We start from the raw sequence: 8,232 nt of genomic DNA on the forward strand, positions 1-8,232 counted from the left end.
CTTCGTCTCCAGAACATAGCTCAGAGGTTATCACCTCTGCAGAAGTATCCAAGTTCTGCCAAGAGTTACTTTCTTCTTTGTTTTTCTTCCTCAGCCTCAACACTTTTTCTTACCTTGTATAACATTTAGAATATAATTAATTTTTAAAAGATATTTTAACTTTCTGGAAACTTTTAAAGGAAATACATTTTTTTTTTCAGTTGATATATCCATAGGGTCCAGCCTAGTGTCTGCCATAAAAAAGCTGTTCAATAAATACTCATTGTGTGAATAAATGAATACATTTTAAATGACTGGATTTAATTGCCATTGTTAGTATGAATCACTTAAAATCATTCCTAAGAGCCAGATTAAATTTACATTTCTTCAATATTGGTCAAAGAAGTAGTTATGCTCTCATAAAGGCAAAACCATAGTACATAAGCCACCAAAAATGCAAGAGTGCCATCTACTGGTAAACATATAAACAGACAAGGCACTAAGGAGCCAGGCAAAATGTTTACTTTCAATGATGTGTCCCTTATGTAGCTTGTATAAAATGTGAAAGAAAGATGGAAGCAAAATTGACAGATGTTATATGGTATTTTCCTGGAAAATATTTTATACTAGTAATTTATGCAAAATATAATGATATTTTTTAATGAAAAAGAAATCAGTAAAACAAGAAACATTATACAAAATGATAAACTATTGAAAGTTTTTTCCACTTCTGTCCTTCCCCCCTAGATTAGGAATAAAATTAGGAGGCCAATTTTTTCAATTTATGTTCAGTGTTGTATGGGATATACTAGCCAGTATAGTATGGGAAGAAAAATAAAGGTTACTGTTAAATGTTAATTGTCTAAATACTTCAATTAAAAGGCAAAGATTATTAGAATGGATTTTTAAAATGTAAGAACTGAACATATGTTAGCTAGAACAAAAACACCTGAAATATAAAAACACAGATAAGTTTAAAATAAATGTGTAGAAAAACATGTACTATGCAAACAGTAAGCATAAAAAGACTGGATTATCTATATTAAAAACAGATAAAGTAGAGTTGAAGACAGAGAACATTTTCAGAGATAAAGAGTGACATTTTATATTGGTAAAAGGGTCAGTTCACCAGGAAAGCATAATCATAAATGTGTATGAACTTAATGACAAAGTTTCAAAATACATGAAGTAAAAATGGAAAGAATTAAAGGGAAAAATAAGCAATTCTACAATCCCAGTTGGAGATTTTAATACCTTTCATACGGTAATGATTGAATAACTAGATAAAATATAAGAAAAGTCATAGAAGATCTGAAAAACCCTATCCATCACCTTGAATGAATTGATATTTATAGGATATTACACTGAATATTTGCATCCACATTCTTTTCAAGTACACATGGTTCCATTCATAATGATAGACCATATTCTGGGCCACTATACAAGTCAATAAATTTAGAGGGATTTAAATCCTATAGAGTATGTTATCCGACCTCAGGAGGGATAAGTTAGAAATCAATAAAAAATAAGATATCTAGGGGAAAACCCCCAATATTTGGAAATTAAACATACTTCTAAATAATCTACCACTTTAAAAATCATAAGAAAAATTATAAAGTATTTTGAACTACAGAATAATGAAAAATAAGGCATACAAAACTTTGTGAGAGGCAACTAAAACAGTGCCTAGAGGAAAGTTTATAGTTTAAACTGTTTACATTAGAAAACAAAGATAACCAAAAATCAAAGCTTAGATCCTGTGAAGGTGGTATATCTAAGAGAAGACACACACCTCCATCACCACCTATAAAAGTGAGATCCCAAAGGGTGATAAAGGTGAATTAGAAGTAAACAGATCTCACTTCCTGGAAACTGCAAGAATTCTGGGAACGCCGGTGCTGAGCAGAGCAGGGAACAAAGAAAAGAAAAAGAGAGAGAGAGAGAGACACTCTGGTAAGTTGTAACCACAAGCCAATTTTTATACATATTTGGGGTAAAATTTCACATCACTTGGGTTATCAAAACAACAACAACAAAAGCAAAAAACCCTCAAGCCATGAACTGAGTTTACTTCTTGACTGGTAGTATGCTAGCTGCCCGGCAAAAGCAAACACAAATCACCTCTGGAGGAAAGCACTTTCATGCCAGTCCTCAAAACCACAAATAATTTTACCAGAACAATCAAGAAAATAATAGTAAAACAACCAAGCACACAGAATGGACTGGAGGGCGAGAAGCAAGAATAGATGAATGGAGACTAGTTAGGAAGTTTCAATAAACCTGTGAAAAGTGACGGGGGATGATTTGTGTATTCCTGTTTAAAGTGAGTTTCTTGTAGACAACATATAGAGGGGGCTTGATCTGTGTGTGTGTATGTGTGTGTGTGTGTGTGTGTGTGTGTGTGTATGTGTGTGTGTATTCAATCTGACAACCTCTGCCTTTGAATTCGAGTATTTAGATAATTTACGTTAAATGTGATTATTGAGGGCTTCACTGGTGGCACAGTGGTTGAGAATCCACCTGCCAATGCAGGGAACACGGGTTCGAGCCCTGGTCCGGAAAGATCCCACATGTCGCGGGGCAACTAAGCCTGTGTGCCACAACTACTGATCCTGAGCTCTAGAGCCCGCAAGCCACAACTACTGAGGCTGCATGCCACAACTACTGAAGTCCGCGCCCCTAGAGCCCGTGCTCCACAAGAGAAGCCACCGCAATGAGAAGCCCGCACACAGCAACCAGAGACAAGCCCACGCGCAGCAATAAAGACCCAACGCAGCCAAAAATAAATAAATTTATTTAAAAAAAATATGATTATGGATATGTGTAGATTTAAGTCTGTCACCTTATTATTACTTTTCCATTTGTTCCATCTATTCTTTGTTCCCTTCTTCCTCATTATTCTCTTCTATTGAACAACATAAATATTTTTTTATTCTATTTTATTTCTTTTTGTGGCTTATTAGCCATAATTCTTTGTTTTGTCATTTCAGTGGTTACTTTAGACTTTATAGTGTACATCATTAATTTATCACAGTCCATTTTCAGGTGATATACCACTTATATAGAATAAGAACCTTAAAATTGTTATTCCATTTCTCTTTCTTACTTTTGTGCTGGTGTTACCTTGCATTTTACTTTTATATCTTATAAATCCCACATTACATTGTTACTATTTTTGCTAAAACAGTCAATCAATTTTTACAGAGATTTAAATAACATTAAACATTTTTTAATCTATTTTCCCGTGAAGTCACAATTGCTGGTGCTTTTTATTCTTTTGTGCAGATTGGTATTTCAATTTGGTATCTTCTGTCTAAAGAACTTCCTTTAATATTTCTCGTAGTTCTAATCTGCTGATTAGGTGTTTATTGCTTTTGGTCAGATAAAGAAAAAATATTTTACAATATTTCAGCTAAGGGCTGAGTCAGTTTTACGAAGCAAGATTACCCACTAACAAAATATTTAATTGTATAGGCGATTTTTAAAAATAAAACAGAAAACTTACATCTATGGTGTAATGAACATCATTCAATTCCTACATGTGACTAGATGAATTCCTTTATCTTTCATGTATCTGAAAGAGCCCTTATTTCACCTTCATTTTTGAAAAATATTTTTGCTAGGTAAAATATTCTAGGCCTTTCATTACTTTACAGATTTTACTCCACTGTATTCTTGCTTGCATTTTTTCCAATGAGAAATCTGTGATCTATGTTTGTTCCTCTATACATAATATGACTTTTGTTCTTAGCTACTTTTAAGAATCTTCATTTGTCATTGATTTTGAGTAATTTGGTTATGTTATGTATTGGTTTAGTTTTGTTCCTGTTTCTCATGCTTATGGTTCATTGAGATTCATGGATTAGTAGGTTTATAGTTTTCACCAAATTTCAAAAAAATTCAGCCAGTATTTTTTCATATATTCTTTTTTTATCCCTTCTTCCAATTTTTTCTCTCCTTTAGGGACAGCAAGTACATATATATTTGAGACTTAAAGCTTTTCCACAGCTCATTGGTGCCGTAGTCACTTTTTATTTTTATTCTCTTTTCTCTCTGCATTTCATTTTATATAGTTTCTATTGCTATGCCTTCTAGTTTACTAATTGTTTCTTTTACGAAGTCTAATCTGTCGTTAATCTTATCCAGAGTACTTTTTATCTCATATGCCATAGTTTCCAGCTCTAGAAGTTTAATTTGTGTCTTTTAAAAATCTTTCAGGTCTCTATTTAACTTTTTGAACATATAGAATGCAGTTATGAAAACATTCGAAATGTCTTTATCTGCTAATCCCAACACCTGTGTCAGTTCTGGGTGAATTTTGATTGATTGATTCCTCTCTTATCCTAGGATATATTTTCCTTCTTGTTTGCATATTTGTTTTTTTCCAATATTAAATTTTTATCAAGATATATTCCATATACCATAAAACACACCTTTTTAAAGTGTACAATTCAGTGGTTATAGTGTATTCACAAAGTTGTACAATCATTATCACTATCTAAATTCCAGAACATTTCAAGATCTTCAACAAGAAGCCCTATATCCTTAAGTAGCAATTCCCCATTACCTCCTCTCAGCCCCTGGCAACTACTAACCTACCTTCTGCCTCTATGAGTTTGCCTATCTTAGACATGTAACATAAAAAGAATCATACAATATGTGTTATTTTTGTGTCTGGCTTCTTTCATTTAGTATGTTTTCAAGGTCCATCAGTGTTGGAACATGTATCAGTACTTCATTCTTTTTTATGGCTTAATAATATTCCACTGTATGGATTTAACACATTGTATGTGTCCATTGATCAGTAGATGGACATTTGGGTTGTTTCTACTTTGGGGGTACTGTGAATAATGCTACTATAAACAATCATGTACAAGTTTCTACATGAGTATGTTTTCAATTCTCTTAGGTATTTACATAGAAGTAGAATTGCTGGATCACATGGTAACTCTATGTTTAACTTTTTAGAGAACTACCAAACTGTTTTCCAAAAATGTTGCACCATTTTACATCCCCACAAGCAACGTATGGGGTTCCAATTTCTCCACTTGTTATTGTCTGGGTTTTTTTTATTATTATTATAGCTAACCTAGAGGATGTGAAGTGGTATCTCGTGGTTTTGTTTTACATTTACATAATGACTAATGTTGTTGAATATCTTTTCAGGTGCTTATTGGGTACTTGTATGTCTTCTCTGGAATAATGTATACTTAGATCCTTTACCCATTTTTAAGTTGGGTTATTTATCTTTTTGTTATTGGGTTGTAGGAACTTTTTATATACAAGTTACCATTCTAGATACAAGTCCCTTGTCAGATATATAATTCACAAAAATTTTCTCCCATTCTGTGGGCTGTCATCTCATTTTCTTAATGGAGTCCTATGAAGCTCAAAAGTCTTTAATTTTGATGCTCTCCAACTCAGCTAGTTTTTTCTTTTATTGCTTGTGTTTTTCGTGTCATCCAAAAAACCATTGCTAAGCTAAGATTACAAAGATTTGCCCCAAAGTTTTCTTCTCAGGGTTGTATGGAGTTTTAGTGCTTACATTTAGATCTTTGTTTCATTTTGAGTTAATTTTTGTATATGGTGGGAGGTAGGGCTCCAAATTCATTCTTTTGCATATGGATTATGCACTTGTCCCACTATTGTTTGGTAATAAGATTATTCTTTGTACATTGAACTGTTTTGGCACTCTTGTTAAAATTAATTGACCATAAATGTATGGGTTTATTTCTAGACTCTACTAAATTTTATTGCCCTATAGGTTTATCCTTATGATAGTAACACATAGCCTTGATTATTGTAGTGTTATAGTAAGTTTTGAAATTGCAAACTGCGAGTCCTGCAACTCTGATCTTTTTAAAGATTGTTTTGGTTATTGTGGGCCTCTTGTATTTCCAGATGAATTTTAGGATAAGCTTGCCAATGTCTAAAAAAAAGCCAGCTGGAATTTTGATAGGCATGCACTGAGTCTGTAGAACAACTTGGGAAGTACTGCTAATTAATAATATGAAGCCTTTTAATCCATGAACATGCAATGTCTATTTATTTAGGTCAATTTAATTTCTTTCAATGATGTTTTACAAATTTCAGTGTACAATTTTGTTTTGCTTCTGTTCATTTTATTCCTAAGTATTTTGTTACTTTTGATGCTATTATAAATGATTATTTCCTTAATTTTATTTTCAGATTGTTCATCGCTAGTATATTGACATACAATGAAATTTTATATATTGATCTTGTATCCTGCAACCTTGCTGAACTCATTTATTAGATCTATATTTTTTGTATACGGATTCCTTAAGATTTTCTGTATACAAAATTATGTTATTGGCAGATAGAGTATTTGTCTTCTTCCTTTTAAATCTGGATGCCTTTTATTTCCTTGAACCTTCAGTACAATGTTGAATAGAAATGTGAGAGCACACATCCTTTTCTTGTTAGGTGTGCTATTACCAGCTCTTCCTAGGGCCAGCCAAGCAAAATGCCCTCTTTTAAGTCCCAGCTCACCTCAGAGCAGGCTGCAGTGAAACAGTCATTCATATCATGAGAGATATAGGTACAAACTACTTGCAAAGGATGCTAAGACTTCTTTGGAGAGGTCTTTGTCATGCTCATCATTCTGAATAGCTCAGATAAGTCTTCTCTCAGGCTTTTTTTTTAAAACCTATAATCCTGTGTCCTCTCTTCTTACCTCTGGGTGTTGCTTCCTCTCTCCCCTTTGCTCATCTGAAAAATTTGTCCTCAAGATCACTTTTGCAGTGTGCTCTTATCAAACCTCTGCTAAGCTCTCTTTCTCAGAAGCCTAGGTCTTCTCTTTCATTTTCATTTTCTTCCAGTTCAAATCATTAATATATCCTACAGGAGAGAGAAGCAGCTCTCTAGAAAACCAGTAGCCATCATGGATTCTGGTATTTTCTGGCACTATTCGCCATGTTAACTTGCCTACCACCTCCAACATGTACATACACACACTCTGCTCACACTCCACAGACATACCCCAGCGCACATATCACACAAACACAAACCATGTACCACAGTCCACACCTAGCACACACCACCACACACCCCACAACATACACTATACACACACATACACACCAGACACCATATCACACAAATCACACACATGCAAGCATGCATCACAGACTACATATAGCACAAACCATCACACATCTCACATATCACCCACGCCACACTACGTACATTACACGCATGTGTGCACACCTCCTATGATGTGTGTTTAGTGCAGCATAGAAAGTTACTCTCTTGTTTAACACATACCACTATGCCTGGAACCACTCTAGACACTCGAGATTCATCAATTAAAAACACAGACAAAACTCTCTACCGCTGTGGAATTTGCATTCTCATGCAGGAGGCAGACAATAAGCAAGATACATGAATAAAATACTCAGTAATAAGTGCCAAGGGAACAAAAGAGAGCACTGTTAGAGGGCTTGGGAGCGGGGGAGGGGTGCAGCTGTAAACTAGGTGGTCAGAGCAAGCCTGGCTGAGAAGAGACACCTGAAGGAGTTGAGGGAAGGCACCCTAGGGATATCTAAGGGATGACTGTTCCCCACAGAAGGAGCAGCCAGAGTCCAGGCCTTTTTAAGGAGACTCCAGTGGCCCACTTGCCATTCTGGGTCTTCAGCTTCCTACAGCCCAGACTCACAGGGTCAAGCCCAGCCTCACATACTGGAGGGGATGCATCCCCCATGGGACAGCTCCGATTGGTCTCTCCCTAGGCTCACCTTTGGAGACCAAATCTCTGAAGCCTCATCTGCATCCCTCTCCCCTTTAAGACCTGCAGCTCTCTGTGTGAACCAGTCCCTCCTTCATGCAACAAGAAACAGGTGCAAGATGGGGCAGCTGTCACAAGACAGTCCCCATCATGAGGTTGAGGCTTTTGTCTTGCCTGTGTTGCCTGTAGTGGCAGTCTATTTTCTTTTGGGCATTCACTAGCTTCCTTTTCCTGATCCTTTGACAGGACAAATTTGGGGTGAGCTGTGCCTACGTCCAGAGTCACAGCTACAACAATAAAGTCGTGGGAATCTGTAAGGGGTCATCATTAGATCAGGGATACAGGGGCTCGTTCTTTCTCTTCTGTCTGTGTGCTGGTTGCCTCAGGAGTAGATCTGTCCTGTACTGTGTGCAGGGCCTGCTACCACAGGACATGCCTGAGAACGATGATTCAGTCACCTGGTGGCAAAATGACAGAAGGCTCTGTGGACACCCAGGAGGATGCAGTGC

This window comes from Pseudorca crassidens, chromosome 10 (genome assembly GCF_039906515.1).
Source record: "Pseudorca crassidens isolate mPseCra1 chromosome 10, mPseCra1.hap1, whole genome shotgun sequence".
Classification (NCBI taxonomy): domain Eukaryota; kingdom Metazoa; phylum Chordata; class Mammalia; order Artiodactyla; family Delphinidae; genus Pseudorca; species Pseudorca crassidens.